A 20,208-nucleotide genomic window follows, 5' to 3' on the forward strand; every position below is an offset into this window, starting at 1 on the left:
AATCACAGAAATTGCATCGGAATTAAATACAAAAGGCACAATGCCGACTTAAGTACAAGAAAACTGACTCCTCTTACTGTTTATGTTTGAACCATTCATGTGACACTAGTTATAGGTTCCGATGCCTCACTTCAGATTTACTGTATCCCTCTGACCTTCTTATTGACGATGAAACACAGAAATTGCATCGGAATTAAATACAAAAGGCACAATGCCGACTTAAGTACAAGAAAACGGACTCTTCTTACTGTCTATGTTTGAACCATTCCTGTGACACTACTTATTGATTCCGATGATTCACTTCAGGTTTACTGTATCCCTCTGACCTTCTTATTGTCTATGAAACACCCAAATTGCATCGGAATTAAACACAGAAGGCACAAAAACGACTTATGTACATGAAAACTGACTCCTCTTACTGTTTATGTTTGAACCAATCATGTGAGACTAGTTATAGATTCCGATGCTTCACTTCAGATTTACTGTATCCCTCTGACCTTCTTATTGACGATGAAACACAGAAATTGCATCGGAATTAATTACAAAAGGCACAATGCCGACTTAAATACATGAAAACTGACTCTTCCTACTGTCTATGTTTGAACCATTCCTGTGACACTACTTATTGATTCCGATGATTCACTTCAGGTTTACTGTATCCCTCTGACCTTCTTATTGACGATGTAACACAGAAATTGCATCGGAATTAAATACACAAGGCACAATGCCGACTTAAGTACAAGAAAACTGACTCTTCTTACTGTCTATGTTTTGAACCATTCATGTGGCACTAGTTATAGATTCCGATGCTTCATTTCTTGTTTACTGTATCCCTCTGACATTTTTATTGACGATGAATCACAGAAATTGCATCGGAATTAAATACAAAAGCCACAATGCCGACTTAAGTACATGAAAACTGACTCTTCCTACTGTCTATGTTTGAACCATTCCTGTGACACTACTTATTGATTCCGATGATTCACTTCACGTTTACTGTATCCCTCTGACCTTCTTATTGACGATATAACACAGAGATTGCATCTGAATTAAATACAAAAGGCACAATGCCGACTTAAGTACAAGATAACTGACTCTTCTTCCTGTCTATGTTTTGAACCATTCCTGTGACACTAGTTATAGATTCCGATGCTTCACTTCAGGTTTACTGTATCCCTCTGACTTTCTTATTGACGATGAAACACAGAAATAACATCGGAGTTAAATACGAAAGGCACAACGCCTACTTAAGTACAAAAAAACTGACTCTTCTTACAGTCCATGTTTTGAAACACTCCTGTGACACTAGTTATAGATTCCGATGCTTCACTTCAGGTTTACTGTATTCCTCTGACCTTCGTATTGACGATGAAACACAGAAATTGCATCGGAATTAAATACAAAAGGCACAATGCCGACTTATGTACAAGAAAACTGACTCTTCTTACTGTTTATGTTTGAACCATTCATGTGACTTTAGTTATAGATTCCGATGCTTCATTGCAGTTTTACTGTATCCCTCTGACCTTCTTATTGACGATGAAACACAGAAATTGCAACGGAATTAAATACAAAAGGCACAGTGCCGACTTAAGTACAAGAAAACTGACTCTTCTTACTGTCTATGTTTTGAACCATTTCTGTGACACTAGTTATTGATTCCGATGCTTCACTTCAGGTTAACTGTATCCCTCTGACCTTCTTATTGAAGATGAAACACAGATATTGCATCGGAATTAAATACAAAGGGCACAATGCCGACTTAAGTACTAGAAAACTGGCTCTTCTTACTGTCTATGTTTTGAACCATTCCTGTGACACCAGTTATAGATTCCGATGCTTCACTTCAGGTTTACTGTATCGCTCTGACCTTGTCATCGACGATGAAACACAGAAATCGCATCGGAATTAAATAGAAAAGGCACAATGCCGACTTAAGTACATGAAAACTGACTCTTCTTACTGTCTATGTTTTGAACCATACCAGTAACACTAGTTACAGACTCCGATGCTTCACCTCAGGTTTACTGTATCCCTCTTACCTTCTTATTGACGATGAAACACAGAAATTGCAACGGAATTAAATACAAAAGGCACAATGCCGACTAAAGTACAAGAAAACTGACTCTTTTTACTCTCTATGTTTTGAACCATTCATGTGACACTAATTATAGATTCCGATGCTTCACTTCAGGTTAACTGTATCCCTCAGACCTTCTTATTGTGTATGAAACACCCAAATTGCATCGGAATTAAACACAGAAGGCACAAAAACGACTTATGTACATGAAAACTGACTCCTCTTACTGTTTATGTTTGAACCAATCATGTGAGACTAGTTATAGATTCCGATGCTTCACTTCAGATTTACTGTATCCCTCTGACCTTCTTATTGACGATGAAACACAGAAATTGCATCGGAATTAATTACAAAAGGCACAATGCCGACTTAAGTACATGAAAACTGACTCTTCCTACTGTCTATGTTCGAACCATTCCTGAGACACTACTTATTGATTCCGATGATTCACTTCAGGTTTACTGTATCCCTCTGACCTTCTTATTGACGATGTAACACAGAAATTGCATCGGAATTAAATACACAAGGCACAATGCCGACTTAAGTACAAGAAAACTGACTCTTCTTACTGTCTATGTTTTGAACCATTCATGTGGCACTAGTTATAGATTCCGATGCTTCATTTCTTGTTTACTGTATCCCTCTGACATTTTTATTGACGATGAATCACAGAAATTGCATGGGAATTAAAAACAAAAGGCACAATGCCGACTTAAGTACATGAAAACTGACTCTTCCTACTGTCTATGTTTGAACCATTCCTGTGACACTACTTATTGATTCCGATGATTCACTTCACGTTTACTGTATCCCTCTGACCTTCTTATTGACGATGAAACACAGAAATTGCATCGGAATTAAATACAAAAGGCACAATGCCGACTTATGTACAAGAAAACTGACTCTTCTTACTGTTTATGTTTGAACCATTCATGTGATTTTAGTTATACATTCCGATGCTTCATTGCAGTTTTACTGTATCCCTCTGACCTTCTTATTGACGATGAAACACGGAAATTGCAACGGAATTAAATACAAAAGGCACAGTGCCGACTTAAGTACAAGAAAACTGACTCTTCTTACTGTCTATGTTTTGAACCATTCCTGTGACACTAGTTATTGATTCCGATGCTTCACTTCAGGTTAACTGTATCCCTCTGGCCTTCTTATTGAAGATGAAACACAGATATTGCATCGGAATTAAATACAAAGGGCACAATGCCGACTTAAGTACTAGAAAACTGGCTCTTCTTACTGTCTATGTTTTGAACCATTCCTGTGACACCAGTTATAGATTCTGATGCTTCACTTCAGGTTTACTGTATCGCTCTGACCTTGTCATCGACGATGAAACACAAAAATCGCATCGGATTAAATAGAAAAGGCACAATGCCGACTTAAGTACATGAAAACTGACTCTTCTTACTCTCTATGTTTTGAACCATACCTGTGACACTAGTTACAGACTCCGATGCTTCACTTCAGGTTTGCTGTATCCCTCTGACTTTCTTATTGACGATGAAACACAGAAATAACATCGGAGTTAAATACGAAAGGCACAACGCCGACTTAAGTACAAGAGAACTGACTCTTCTTACAGTCCATGTTTTGAAACACTCCTGTGACACTAGTTATAGATTCCGATGCTTCACTTCAGGTTTACTGTATTCCTCTGACCATCGTATTGACGATGAAACACAGAAATTGAATCGGAATTAAATACAAAAGGCACAATGCCGACTTAAGAGCAAGAAAAGTGACTCTTCTTACTGTCTATGTTTTGATCCATTCCTGTGACACTAGTTATAGATTCCGATGCTTCACTTCAGGTTTACTGTATCCCTCTGACCTTCTTATTGACGATGAAACACAGAAATAACATCGGAGTTAAATACAAAAGGCATAACGCCGACTTAAGTACAAGAAAACTGACTCTTCTTACAGTCTATGATTTGATCCATTCCTGTGACACTAGTTATAGATTCCGATGCTTCACTTCAGGTTTACTGTATCCCTCTAACCTTCTTATTGACGATGAAACACAGATATTGCATCGGAATTAAATACAAATGGCACAATGACGACTTAAGTACAAGAAAAGTGACTGTTCTTACTGTCTATGTTTTTAACCATTCATGTGACACTAGATATAGATTCCGATGCTTCACTTCAGGTATACTGTATCCCTCTGAAAATCATGTTGACGATGAAACACAGAAATTGCATCGGAGTTAAATACAAAAGGCACAATGCCGACTTAAGTACAAGAAAACTGACTCTCCTTACTGTCTATGTTTGAACCATTCATGTGACACTAGTTATAGATTCGGATGCTTCAATGCAGGTTTACTGTATCCCTCTGACCTTGTTATTAACGATGTAACACAGAAATTGCATCGGAATGAAATACAAAAGGCACAATGCCGACTAAGTACAAGAAAACTGACTCTTCTTACTGTCTATGTTTAGAACCATTCCTGTGACACTAGTTATAGATTCCGATGCTTAACTTCAGGTTTACTGTATCCCTCTGACCTTCTTATTGACGATGAAACACAGAAATAACATCGGAGTTAAATACAAAAGGCATAACGCCGACTTAAGTACAAGAAAACTGACTCTTCTTACAGTCTATGATTTGATCCATTCCTGTGACACTAGTTATAGATTCCGATGCTTCACTTCAGGTTTACTGTATCCCTCTAACCTTCTTATTGACGATGAAACACAGATATTGCATCGGAATTAAATACAAATGGCACAATGACGACTTAAGAACAAGAAAAGTGACTGTTCTTACTGTCTATGTTTTGAACCATTCATGTGACACTAGTTATAGATTCCGATGCTTCACTTCAGGTATACTGTATCCCTCTGAATATCATGTTGACGATGAAACACAGAAATTGCATCGGAGTTAAATACCAAAGGCACAATGCCGACTTAAGTACAAGAAAACTGACTCTCCTTAATGTCTATGTTTGAACCATTCATGTGACACTAGTTATAGATTCGGATGCTTCAATGCAGGTTTACTGTATCCCTCTGACCTTGTTATTAACGATGTAACACAGAAATTGCATCGGAATGAAATACAAAAGGCACAATGCCGACTTAAGTACAAGAAAACTGACTCTTCTTACTGTCTATGTTTTGAACCATTCCTGTGACACTAGTTATAGATTCCGATGCTTAACTTCAGGTTTACTGTATCCCTCTGACCTTCTTATTGACGATGAAACACAGAAATAACATCGGAGTTAAATACAAAAGGCATAACGCCGACTTAAGTACAAGAAAACTGACTCTTCTTACACTCTATGTTTTGATCCATTCCTGTGACACTAGTTATAGATTCCGATGCTTCACTTCAGGTTTACTGTATCCCTCTAACCTTCTTATTGACGATGAAACACAGATATTGCATCGGAATTAAATACAAATGGCACAATGACGACTTAAGTACAAGAAAAGTGACTGTTCTTACTGTCTATGTTTTGAACCATTCATGTGACACTAGTTATAGATTCCGATGCTTCACTTCAGGTATACTGTATCCCTCTGAAAATCATGTTGACGATGAAACACAGAAATTGCATCGGAGTTAAATACAAAAGGCACAATGCCGACTTAAGTACAAGAAAACGGACTCTGCTTACTGTCTATGCTTTGAACTATTCCAGTGACACTAGTTATAGATTCCGATGCTTCACTTCAGGTTTACTGTATCCCTCTGACATTCTTATTGACGATGAAACACAGCAATTGCATCGGAATTAAATACAAAAGGCACAATGCCGACTTAAGTACAAGATAACTGACTCTTCTTACTGTCTATGTTTTGAACCATTCATGTGACACTAGTTATAGATTCCGATGCTTCACTTCAGGTTTACTGTATCCCTCTGACCATCTTATTGACGATGAAACACAGAAATTGCATCGGAATTAAATACAAAAGGCACAATGCCGACTAAAGAACAAGAAAACTGACTCTTCTTGCTGTCTATGTTTTGAACCATTCATGTGGCACTAGTTATAGATTCCGATGCTTCACTTCTGATTTACTGTATCCCTCTGACCTTTTTATTGACGATGAATCAGTGAAATGGCATCGGAATTAAATACAAAAGGCACAATGCCGACTTAAGTACATGAAAACTGACTCTTCTTACTCTCTATGTTTTGAACTATTCATGTGACACTAATTATAGATTCCGATGCTTCACTTCAGGTTTACTGTATCCCTCTGACCTTCTTATTGTCTATGAAACACCCAAATTGCATCGGAATTAAATACAAAAGGCACAATGCCGACTTATGTACGTGAAAACTGACTCCTCTTACTGTTTATGTTTGAACCATTCATGTGAGACTAGTTATAGATTCCGATGCTTCACTTCAGATTTATTGTATCCCTCTGACCTTCTTATTGACGATGAAACACAGAAATTGCATCGGAATTAATTACAAAAGGCACAATGCCGACTTAAGTACATGAAAACTGACTCTTCCTACTGTCTATGTTTGAACTATTCCTGTGACACTACTTATTGATCCGATGATTCACTTCAGGTTTACTGTATCCCTCTGACCTTCTTATTGACGATGTAACACAGAAATTGCATCGGAATTAAATACAAAAGGCACAATGCCGACTTAAGTACAAGAAAACTGACTCTTCTTACTGTCTATGTTTTGAACCATTCATGTGGCACTAGTTATAGATTCCGATGCTTCACTTCAGGTTTCCTGTATCCCTCTGACATTTTTATTGACGATGAAACACAGAAATTGCATCGGAATTGAATACAAAAGGCACAATGCCGACTTAAGTACAAGAAAACTGACACCTCTTACTATTTATGTTTGAACCGTTCATGTGACACTAGTTATAGGTTCCGATGCTTCACTTCAGATTTACTATATCCCTCTGACCTTCTTATTGACGATGAAACACAGAAATTGCATCGCAATTAAATACAAAAGGCACAATGCCGACTTAAGTACAAGAAAACTGACTCTTCTTACTGTCTATGTTTGAACCATTCCTGTGACACTACTTATTGATTCCGATGATTTACTTCAGGTTTACTGTATCCCTCAGACCTTCTTATTGACGATGAAACACAGATATTGCATCGGAATTAAATACAAAAGGCACAATGCCGACTTAAGTACAAGAAGACTGACTCTTCTAACTGTCTATGTTTTGAACCATTCCGGTGACACTAGATTCCAATGCTTCACTTCAGGTTTACTCTATCCCTCTGACCTTCTTATTGACGATAAAACACAGAAATTGCATCGGAATTAAATACAAAAAGCACAATGCCGACTTAAGTACAAGAAAACTGACCCTTCTTACTGTCTATGTTTGGAACCATTCATGTGACAAAAGTTATAGCTTCCGATGCTTCACTTCAGGATTACTGTATCCATCATACCTTCTTATTGACGATGAAACATAGAAATTGCATCGGATTTAAATACAAAAGGTACAATGCCGACTGATGTACAAGAAAACTGACTCTTCTTACTGTCTATGTTGGAACCATTCATGTGACACCAGTTATAGACTCCGATGCTTCACTTCAGGTTTACTGTATCCCTCTGACCTTCTTATTGACGATGTAACACAGAAATTGCATCGGAATGAAACACAAAAGGCACAATAGCGACTTAAGTACATGAAAACTGACTCTTCTTACTGCCTATGTTTTGAGCCATTCCTGTGACACTAGTTATAGATTCCGATGCTTCACTTCAGGTTTACTGTATCCCTCTGACCTTCTTATTGATGATGAAACACAGATATAACATCGGAGTTAAATACAAATGGCACAACGCCGACTTAAGTACAAGAAAACTGACTCTTCTTACGGTCTATGTTTTGAACCATTCCTGTGACACTAGTTATAGATTCCGATGCTTCACTTCAGGTTTACTGTATTCCTCTGACCTTCTTATTGGCGATGAAACACAGAAATTGCATCGGAATGAAATAAAAAAGGCACAATGCCGTCTTAAGTACAAGAATACTAACTCTTCTTACTGTCTATGATTTGATCCATTCATGTGACACTAGGTATAGATTCCGATGCTTCACTTCAGGTTTAGTGTATCCCTCTGACCTTCTTATTGACGATGAAACATAGAAATTGCATTGGAAATAAATAGAAAAGGAACAATGCCGACTTAAGTACAAGAAATTCTGACTCTTCTTACTGTCTATGTTTTGAACCATTCTTGTGACACTAGATATAGATTCCGATGCTTCACTTCAGGTTTACTGTATCCCTCTGACCTTCTTGTTGACGATGAAACGCAGAATTCGCATCGGAATTAAAGACAAAAGGCACAATGCCGACTTAAGTACAAGAAAACTGACTCTTCTTACTGTCTATGTTTTCAACCATTCATGTGACACTAGTTATAGCTTCCGATGCTTCAGTTCAGGATTACTGTATCGATCAGACCTTCTTATTGAAGATGAAGCACAGAAATTGCATCGGAATTAAATACAAAAGGCACAATGCCGACATATGCACAAGAAAACTGACACTTCTTACTGTCTATGTTTGAACCACTCATGTGACACTAGTTATAGATTCCGATGCTTCACCTCAGGTTTACTGTATCCCTCTGACCTTCTTATTGACGATGAAACACAGAAATTGCAACGTAATTAAATACAAAATGCACAATGCCGACTTAAGAACAAGAAAACTGACTCTTCTTACAGTCTATGTTTTGAACCATTCCTGTGACACTAGTTATAGATTCCGATGCTTCACTTCAGGTTTTCTGTATCCCTCTGACCTTCTTATTGACGATGAAACACAGAAATTGCATCGGAATTAAATACAAAAGGCACAAAGCCGACTTAAGTACAAGAAAACTGACTCTTCTCACTGTCTATGTTTGAACCATTACTGTGACACTACTTATTGATTCCGATGATTCACTTCAGGTTTACTGTATCCCTCTGACCTTATTGACGATGTAACACAGAAATTGCATCGGAATTAAATACAAAAGGCAAAATGCCGACTTAAGTACAAGAACACTGACTCTTCTTACTGTCTATGTTTTGATCCATTCCTGTGACACTAGTTATAGATTCCGATGCTTCACTTCAGGTTTACTGTATCCCTCTGACCTTCTTATTGACGATGAAACACAGAAATAACATCGGAGTTAAATACAAAAGGCACAACGCCGACTTAAGTACAAGAAAACTGACTCTTCTTACAGTCTATGTTTTGATCATTCCTGAGACACTAGTTATAGATTCCGATGCTTCACTTCAGGTTTACTGTATTCCTCTGACCTTCTTATTGGCGATGTAACACAGGAAATTGCAACGGAATTAAATACAAAATGCACAATGCCGACTTAAGAACAAGAAAACTGACTCTTCGTACAGTCTATGTTTTGAACCATTCCTGTGACACTAGTTATAGATTCCGATGTTTCAATTCAGGTTTTCTGTATCCCTCTGACCTTCTTATTGACGATGAAACACAGAAATTGCATCGGAATTAAATACAAAAGGCACAATGCCGACTTAAGTACAGTAAAACTGACTCTTCTTACTCTCTATGCTTTGAACCATTCATGTGACACTAGTTATAGCTTCCGATGCTTCAGTTCAGTATTACTGTATCGATCAGACCTTCTTATTGAAGATCAAGCACACAAATTGCATCGGAATTAAATACAAAAGGCACAATGCTGACTTATGTACAAGAAAACTGACTCTTCTTACTGTCTATGTTTGAACCACTCATGTGACACTAGTTATAGATTCCGATGCTTCACCTCAGGTTTACTGTATCCCTCTGACCTTCTTATTGACGATGAAACACAGAAATTGCAACGGAATTAAATACAAAATACACAATGCCGACTTAAGAACAAGAAAACTGACTCTTCTTATAGTCTATGTTTTGAACCATTCCTGTGACACTAGTTATAGATTCCGATGTTTCACTTCAGGTTTTCTGTATACCTCTGACCTTCTTATTGACGATGAAACACAGAAATTGCATCGGAATTAAATACAAAAGGCACAATGCCGACTTAAGTACAATAAAACTGACTCTTCTTACTCTCCATGCTTTGAACCATTCATGTGACACTAATTGTAGATGCCGATGCATCACTTCAGATTAACTGTATCCCTCTGACCTTCTTATTGTCGAAGAAACACAGAAATTGCATTGGAATTAAATACAAAAGGAACAATGCCGACTTAAGTACAAGAAAACTGACTCTTCTTACTGTCTATGTTTGAACCATTCCTGTGACACTAGTTATTGATTCCGATGCTTCACTTCAGGTTTACTGTATCCCTCTGACCTTCTTATTGACAATGTAACACAGAAATTGCATCGGAATTAAATACAAAAGGCACAATGACGACTTCAGTACAAGAAAACTGACTCTTCTTACTGTCTATATTTTGAACCATTTCTGTGAAACTAGTTATAGATTCTGATGCTTCGCTTCAGGTTCACTGTACCCCTCTGACCATCTTATTGACGATGAAACACAGACATTGCATCGGAGTTAAATATAAAAGGCACAACGCCGACTTAAGTACAAGAAAACTGACTCTTCTTACTGTCTATGTTTTCAACCATTCATGTGACACTAGTTATAGCTTCCGATGCTTCAGTTCAGGATTACTGTATCGATCAGACCTTCTTATTGAAGATGAAGCACAGAAATTGCATCGGAATTAAATACAAAAGGCACAATGCCGACATATGTACAAGAAAACTGAGACTTCTTACTGTCTATGTTTGAACCACTCATGTGACACTAGTTATAGATTCCGATGCTTCACCTCAGGTTTACTGTATCCCTCTGACCTTCTTATTGACGATGAAACACAGAAATTGCAACGTAATTAAATACAAAATGCACAATGCCGACTTAAGAACAAGAAAACTGACTCTTCTTACAGTCTATGTTTTGAACCATTCCTGTGACACTAGTTATAGATTCCGATGCTTCACTTCAGGTTTTCTGTATCCCTCTGACCTTCTTATTGACGATGAAACACAGAAATTGCATCGGAATTAAATACAAAAGGCACAAAGCCGACTTAAGTACAAGAAAACTGACTCTTCTCACTGTCTATGTTTGAACCATTACTGTGACACTACTTATAGATTACGAAGATTCACTTCAGGTTTACTGTATCCCTCTGACCTTATTGACGATGTAACACAGAAATTGCATCGGAATTAAATACAAAAGGCAAAATGCCGACTTAAGTACAAGAACACTGACTCTTCTTACTGTCTATGTTTTGATCCATTCCTGTGACACTAGTTATGGATTCCGATGCTTCACTTCAGGTTTACTGTATCCCTCTGACCTTCTTATTGACGATGAAACACAGAAATAACATCGGAGTTAAATACAAAAGGCACAACGCCGACTTAAGTACAAGAAAACTGACTCTTCTTACAGTCTATGTTTTGAACCATTCCTGAGACACTAGTTATGAATTCCGATGCTTCACTTCAGGTTTACTGTATTCCTCTGACCTTCTTATTGGCGATGAAACACAGAAATTGCAACGGAATTAAATACAAAATGCACAATGCCGACTTAAGAACAAGAAAACTGACTCTTCCTACAGTCTATGTTTTGAACCATTCCTGTGACACTAGTTATAGATTCCGATGTTTCAATTCAGGTTTTGTGTATCCCTCTGACCTTCTTATTGACGATGAAACACAGAAATTGCATCGGAATTAAATACAAAAGGCACAATGCCGACTTAAGTACAGTAAAACTGACTCTTCTTACTCTCTATGCTTTGAACCATTCATGTGACACTAGTTATAGCTTCCGATGCTTCAGTTCAGGATTACTGTATCGATCAGACCTTCTTATTGAAGATCAAGCACAGAAATTGCATCGGAATTAAATACAAAAGGCACAATGCTGACTTATGTACAAGAAAACTGACTCTTCTTACTGTCTATGTTTGAACCACTCATGTGACACTAGTTATAGATTCCGATGCTTCACCTCAGGTTTACTGTATCCCTCTGACCTTCTTATTGACGATGAAACACAAAAATTTGCAACGGAATTAAATACAAAATGCACAATGCCGACTTAAGAACAAGAAAACTGACTCTTCTTATAGTCTATGTTTTGAACCATTCCTGTGACACTAGTTATAGATTCCGATGTTTCACTTCAGGTTTTCTGTATCCCTCTGACCTTCTTATTGACGATGAAACACAGAAATTGCATCGGAATTAAATACAAAAGGCACAATGCCTACTTAAGTACAATAAAACTGACTCTTCTTACTCTCTATGCTTTGAACCATTCATGTGACACTAATTGTAGATGCCGACGCATCACTTCAGATTAACTGTATCCCTCTGACCTTCTTATTGTCGAAGAAACACAGAAATTGCATTGGAATTAAATACAAAAGGAACAATGCCGACTTAAGTACAAGAAAACTGACTCTTCTTACTGTCTATGTTTGAACCATTCCTGTGACACTAGTTATTGATTCCGATGCTTCACTTCAGGTTTACTGTATCCCTCTGACCTTCTTATTGACAATGTAACACAGAAATTGCATCGGAATTAAATACAAAAGACTCAATGACGACTTCAGTACAAGAAAACTGACTCTTCTTACAGTCTATATTTTGAACCATTTCTGTGACACTAGTTATAGATTCTGATGCTTCGCTTCAGGTTTACTGTACCCCTCTGACCTTCTTATTGACGATGAAACACAGAAATTGCATCGGAGTTAAATATAAAAGGCACAACGCCGACTTAAGTACAAGAAAACTGACTCCTCTTACTGTCTATGGTTTGAACCATTCCTGTGACACTAGTTTTAGATTCCGATGCTTCACTTCAGGTTTACTGTATCCCTCTGACCTTCTTATTGACGATGAAACACAGAAATTGCATCGGAATTAAATACAAAAGCACAATGCCGACTTAAGTACAAGAAAACTGACTCTTCTTACTGTCTATGTTTTGAACCATTCATGTGGCACTAGTTATAGAGTCCGATGCTTCACTTCTGGTTTACTGTATCCCTCTGACATTTTTGTTGACGATGAATCACAGAAATTGCATCGGAATTAAATACAAAAGGCACAATGCCGACTTAAGTACAAGAAAACTGACTCCTCTTACTGTTTATGTTTGAACCATTCATGTGACACTAGTTATAGATTCCGATGCTTCACTTCAGATTTACTGTATCCCTCTGACCTTCTTATTGACGATGAAACACAGAAATTGCATCGGAATTAAATACAAAAGGCACAAAGCCGACTTAAGTACAAGAAAACTGACTCTTCTTACTGTCTATGTTTGAACCATTACTGTGACACTACTTATTGATTCCGATGATTCACTTCAGGTTTACTGTATCCCTCTGACCTTATTGACGATGTAACACAGAAATTGCATCGGAATTAAATACAAAAGGCAAAATGCCGACTTAAGTACAAGAACACTGACTCTTCTTACTGTCTATGTTTTGATCCATTCCTGTGACACTAGTTATAGATTCCGATGCTTCACTTCAGGTTTACTGTATCCCTCTGACCTTCTTATTGACTATGAAACACAGAAATAACATCGGAGTTAAATACAAAAGGCACAACGCCGACTTAAGTACAAGAAAACTGACTCTTCTTACAGTCTATGTTTTGAACCATTCCTGAGACACTAGTTATAGATTCCGATGCTTCACTTCAGGTTTACTGTATTCCTCTGACCTTCTTATTGGCGATGAAACACAGAAATTGAATCGGAATGATATACAAAAGGCACAATGCCGTCTTAAGTACAAGAAAACTGACACTTCTTACTGTCTATGTTTTGAACCATTCCTGTGACACTAGATATAGATTCCGATGCTTCACTTCAGGTTTACTGTATCCCTCTGACCTTCTTGTTGACGATGAAACGCAGAATTCGCATCGGAATTAAAGACAAAAAGCACAATGCCGACTTAAGTACAAGAAAACTGACTCTTCTTACTGTCTATGTTTGAACCATTCCTGTGACACTAGTTATTGATTCCGATGCTTCACTTCAGGTTTACTGTATCCGTCTGACCTTCTTATTGACAATGTAACACAGAAATTGCATCGGAATTAAATACAAAAGGCACAATGACGACTTCAGTACAAGAAAACTGACTCTTCTTACTGTCTATATTTTGAACCATTTCTGTGACACTAGTTATAGATTCTGATGCTTCGCTTCAGGTTCACTGTACCCCTCTGACCTTCTTATTGACGATGAAACACAGAAATTGCATCGGAGTTAAATATAAAAGGCACAACGCCGACTTAAGTACAAGAAAACTGACTCTTCTTACTGTCTATGTTTTCAACCATTCATGTGACACTAGTTATAGCTTCCGATGCTTCAGTTCAGGATTACTGTATCGATCAGACCTTCTTATTGAAGATGAAGCACAGAAATTGCATCGGAATTAAATACAAAAGGCACAATGCCGACATATGTACAAGAAAACTGACACTTCTTACTGTCTATGTTTGAACCACTCATGTGACACTAGTTATAGATTCCGATGCTTCACCTCAGGTTTACTGTATCCCTCTGACCTTCTTATTGACGATGAAACACAGAAATTGCAACGTAATTAAATACAAAATGCACAATGCCGACTTAAGAACAAGAAAACTGACTCTTCTTACAGTCTATGCTTTGAACCATTCCTGAGACACTAGTTATAGATTCCGATGCTTCACTTCAGGTTTACTGTATCCCTCTGACCTTCTTGTTGACGATGAAACGCAGAATTCGCATCGGAATTAAAGACAAAAAGCACAATGCCGACTTAAGCACAAGAAAACTGACTCTTCTTACTGTCTATGTTTGAACCATTCCTGTGACACTAGTTATTGATTCCGATGCTTCACTTCAGGTTTACTGTATCCGTCTGACCTTCTTATTGACAATGTAACACAGAAATTGCATCGGAATTAAATACAAAAGGCACAATGACGACTTCAGTACAAGAAAACTGACTCTTCTTACTGTCTATATTTTGAACCATTTCTGTGACACTAGTTATAGATTCTGATGCTTCGCTTCAGGTTCACTGTACCCCTCTGACCTTCTTATTGACGATGAAACACAGAAATTGCATCGGAATTAAATACAAAAGGCACAAAGCCGACTTAAGTACAAGAAAACTGACTCTTCTCACTGTCTATGTTTGAACCATTACTGTGACACTACTTATTGATTCCGATGATGCACTTCAGGTTTACTGTATCCCTCTGACCTTATTGACGATGTAACACAGAAATTGCATCGGAATTAAATACAAAAGGCAAAATGCCGACTTAAGTACAAGAACACTGACTCTTCTTACTGTCTATGTTTTGATCCATTCCTGTGACACTGGTTATGGATTCCGATGCTTCACTTCAGGTTTACTGTATCCCTCTGACCTTCTTATTGCCGATGAAACACAGAAATAACATCGGAGTTAAATACAAAAGGAACAACGACGACTTAAGTACAAGAAAACTGACTCTTCTTACAGTCTATGTTTTGAACCATTCCTGAGACACTAGTTATAGATTCCGATGCTTCACTTCAGGTTTACTGTATTCCTCTGACCTTCTTATTGGCGATGAAACACAGAAATTGCAACGGAATTAAATACAAAATGCACAATGCCGACTTAAGAACAAGAAAACTGACTCTTCCTACAGTCTATGTTTTGAACCATTCCTGTGACACTAGTTATAGATTCCGATGTTTCAATTCAGGTTTTGTGTATCCCTCTGACCTTCTTGTTGACGATGAAACACAGAAATTGCATCGGAATTAAATACAAAAGGCACAATGCCGACTTAAGTACAGTAAAACTGACTCTTCTTACTCTCTATGCTTTGAACCATTCATGTGACACTAGTTATAGCTTCCGATGCTTCAGTTCAGGATTACTGTATCGAACAGACCTTCTTATTGAAGATCAAGCACAGAAATTGCATCGGAATTAAATACAAAAGGCACAATGCTGACTTATGTACAAGAAAACTGACTCTTCTTACTGTCTATGTTTGAGCCACTCATGTGACACTAGTTATAGATTCCGATGCTTCACCTCAGGTTTACTGTATCCCTCTGACCTTCTTATTGACGATGAAACACAGAAATTGCAACGGAATTAAATACAAAATGCACAATGCCGACTTAAGAACAAGAAAACTGACTCTTCTTATAGTCTATGTTTTGAACCATTCCTGTGACACTAGTTATAGATTCCGATGTTTCACTTCAGGTTTTCTGTATCCCTCTGACCTTCTTATTGACGATGAAACACAGAAATTGCATCGGAATTAAATACAAAAGGCACAATGCCTACTTAAGTACAATAAAACTGACTCTTCTTACTGTCTATGCTTTGAACCATTCATGTGACACTAATTGTAGATGCCGACGCATCACTACAGATTACCTGTATCCCTCTGACCTTCTTATTGTCGAAGAAACACAGAAATTGCATTGGAATTAAATACAAAAGGAACAATGCCGACTTAAGTACAAGAAAACTGACTCTTCTTACTGTCTATGTTTGAACCATTCCTGTGACACTAGTTATTGATTCCGATGCTTCACTTCTGGTTTACTGTATCCCTCTGACCTTCTTATTGACAATGTAACACAGAAATTGCATCGGAATTAAATACAAAAGGCACAATGACGACTTCAGTACAAGAAATCTGACTCTTCTTACTGTCTATATTTTGAACCATTTCTGTGACACTAGTTATAGATTCTGATGCTTCGCTTCAGGTTTACTGTACCCCTCTGACCTTCTTATTGACGATGAAACACAGAAATTGCACCGGAGTTAAATATAAAAGGCACAACGCCGACTTAAGTACAAGAAAACTGACTCCTCTTACTGTCTATGGTTTGAACCATTCCTGTGACACTAGTTTTAGATTCCGATGCTTCACTTCAGGTTTACTGTATCCCTCTGACCTTCTTATTGACGATGAAACACAGAAATTGCATCGGAATTAAATACAAAAGCACAATGCCGACTTAAGTACAAGAAAACTGACTCTTCTTACTGTCTATGTTTTGAACCATTCATGTGGCACTAGTTATAGATTCCGATGCTTCACTTCTGGTTTACTGTATCCCTCTGACATTTTTGTTGACGATGAAACACAGAAATTGCATCGGAATTAAATACAAAAGGCACAATGCCGACTTAAGTACAAGAAAACTGACTCCTCTTACTGTTTATGTTTGAACCATTCATGTGACACTAGTTATAGATTCCGATGCTTCACTTCAGATTTACTGTATCCCTCTGACCTTCTTATTGACGATGAAACACAGAAATTGCATCGGAATTAAATACAAAAGGCACAAAGCCGACTTAAGTACAAGAAAACTGACTCTTCTTACTGTCTATGTTTGAACCATTACTGTGACACTACTTATTGATTCCGATGATTCACTTCAGGTTTACTGTATCCCTCTGACCTTATTGACGATGTAACACAGAAATTGCATCGGAATTAAATACAAAAGGCAAAATGCCGACTTAAGTACAAGAACACTGACTCTTCTTACTGTCTATGTTTTGATCCATTCCTGTGACACTAGTTATAGATTCCGATGCTTCACTTCAGGTTTACTGTATCCCTCTGACCTTCTTATTGACGATGAAACACAGAAATAACATCGGAGTTAAATACAAAAGGCACAACGCCGACTTAAGTACAAGAAAACTGACTCTTCTTACAGTCTATGTTTTGAACCATTCCTGAGACACTAGTTATAGATTCCGATGTTTCACTTCAGGTTTTCTGTATCCCTCTGACCTTCTTATTGACGATGAAACACAGAAATTGCATCGGAATTAAATACAAAAGGCACAATGCCTACTTAAGTACAATAAAACTGACTCTTCTTACTCTCTATGCTTTGAACCATTCATGTGACACTAATTGTAGATGCCGACGCATCACTTCAGATTAACTGTATCCCTCTGACCTTCTTATTGTCGAAGAAACATAGAAATTGCATTGGAATTAAATACAAAAGGAACAATGCCGACTTAAGTACAAGAAAACTGACTCTTCTTACTGTCTATGTTTGAACCATTCCTGTGACACTAGTTATTGATTCCGATGCTTCACTTCAGGTTTACTGTATCCCTCTGACCTTCTTATTGACAATGTAACACAGAAATTGCATCGGAATTAAAGACAAAAAGCACAATGCCGACTTAAGTACAAGAAAACTGACTCTTCTTACTGTCTATGTTTTCAACCATTCATGTGACACTAGTTATAGCATCCGATGCTTCAGTTCAGGATTACTGTATCGATCAGACCTTCTTATTGAAGATCAAGCACAGAAAATGCATCGTAATTAAATACAAAAGGCACAATGCCGAATTATGTACAAGAAAACTGACTCTTCTTACTGTCTATGTTTGAACCTCTCATGTGACACTAGTTATAGATTCCGATGCTTCACCTCAGGTTTACTGTATCCCTCTGACCTTCTTATTGACGATGAAACACAGAAATTGCAACGGAATTAAATACAAAATGCACAATGCCGACTTAAGTACAAGAAAACTGACTCTTCTTACAGTCTATGATTTGAACGAGTCCTGTGACACTAGTTATAGATTCCGACGCTTCACTTCAGGTTTTCTGTATCCCTCTGACCTTCATATTGACGATGAAACACAGAAATTGCATCGGAATTAAATACAAAAGGCACAATGCCGACTTAAGTACAAGAAAACTGACTCTTCTTACTCTCTATGTTTTGAACCATTCATGTGACACTAATTGTAGATGCCGATGCATCACTTCAGGTTAACTGTATCCCTCTGACCTTCTTATTGTCGATGAAACACTGAAATTGCATTGGAATTAAATACAAAAGGAACAATGCCGACTTATGTACAAGAAAACTGACTCTTCTTACTGTCTATGTTTGAACCACTCCTGTGACACTAGTTATTGATTCCGATGCTTCACTTCAGGTTTACTGTATCCCTCTGACCTTCTTATTGACAATGTAACACAGAAATTGCATCGGAATTAAATACAAAAGGCACAATGCCAACTTAAGTACAAGAAAACTGACTCTTCTTACTTTCCATATTTTGAACCATTCCTGTGACACTAGTTATAGATTCTGATGCTTCACTTCAGGTTTACTGTACCCCTCTGACCTTCTTATTGACGATGAAACACAGAAATTGCATCGGAGTTAAATACAAAAGGCACAACGCCGACTTAAGTACAAGAAAACTGACTCCTCTTACTGTCTATGTTATGAACCATTCCTGTGACACTAGTTTTAGATTCCGATGCTTCACTTCAGGTTTACTGTATCCCTCTGACCTTCTTATTGACGATGAAACACAGAAATTGAATCGGAATTAAATACAAAAGGCACAATGCCGACTTAAGTACAAGAAGACTGACTCTTCTAACTGTCTATGTTTTGAACCATTCCTGTGACACTAGATTCCGATGCTTCACTTCAGGTTTACTCTATCCCTCTGACCTTCTTATTGACGATGAAACACAATCATTGCATCGGAATTAAATACAAAAGGCACAATGCCGAGTTAAGGACAAGAAAAGTGACTCTTCTAACTGTCTATGTTTTGAACCATTCATGTGGCACTAGTTATAGATTCCGATGCTTCACTTCTGGTTTACTGTATCCCTCTGACATTTTTATTGACGATGAAACACAGAAATTGCATCGGAATTAAATACAAAAGGCACAATGCCGACTTAAGTTCAAGAAAACTGACTCCTCTTACTGTTTTTGTTTGAACCATTCATGTGACACTAGTTATAGATTCCGATGCTTCACTTCAGATTTACTGTATCCCTCTGACCTTCTTATTGACGATGAAACACAGAAATTGCATCGGAATTAAATACAAAAGGCAAAATGCCGACTTAAGTACAAGAAAACTGACTCTTCTAACTGTCTATGTTTTGAAACATTCCTGTGACACTAGTTATAGATTCCGATGCTTCACTTCAGGTTTACTGTATCCCTCT

Source organism: Schistocerca serialis, chromosome 11, assembly GCF_023864345.2.
Source record: "Schistocerca serialis cubense isolate TAMUIC-IGC-003099 chromosome 11, iqSchSeri2.2, whole genome shotgun sequence".
Lineage (NCBI taxonomy): Eukaryota > Metazoa > Arthropoda > Insecta > Orthoptera > Acrididae > Schistocerca > Schistocerca serialis.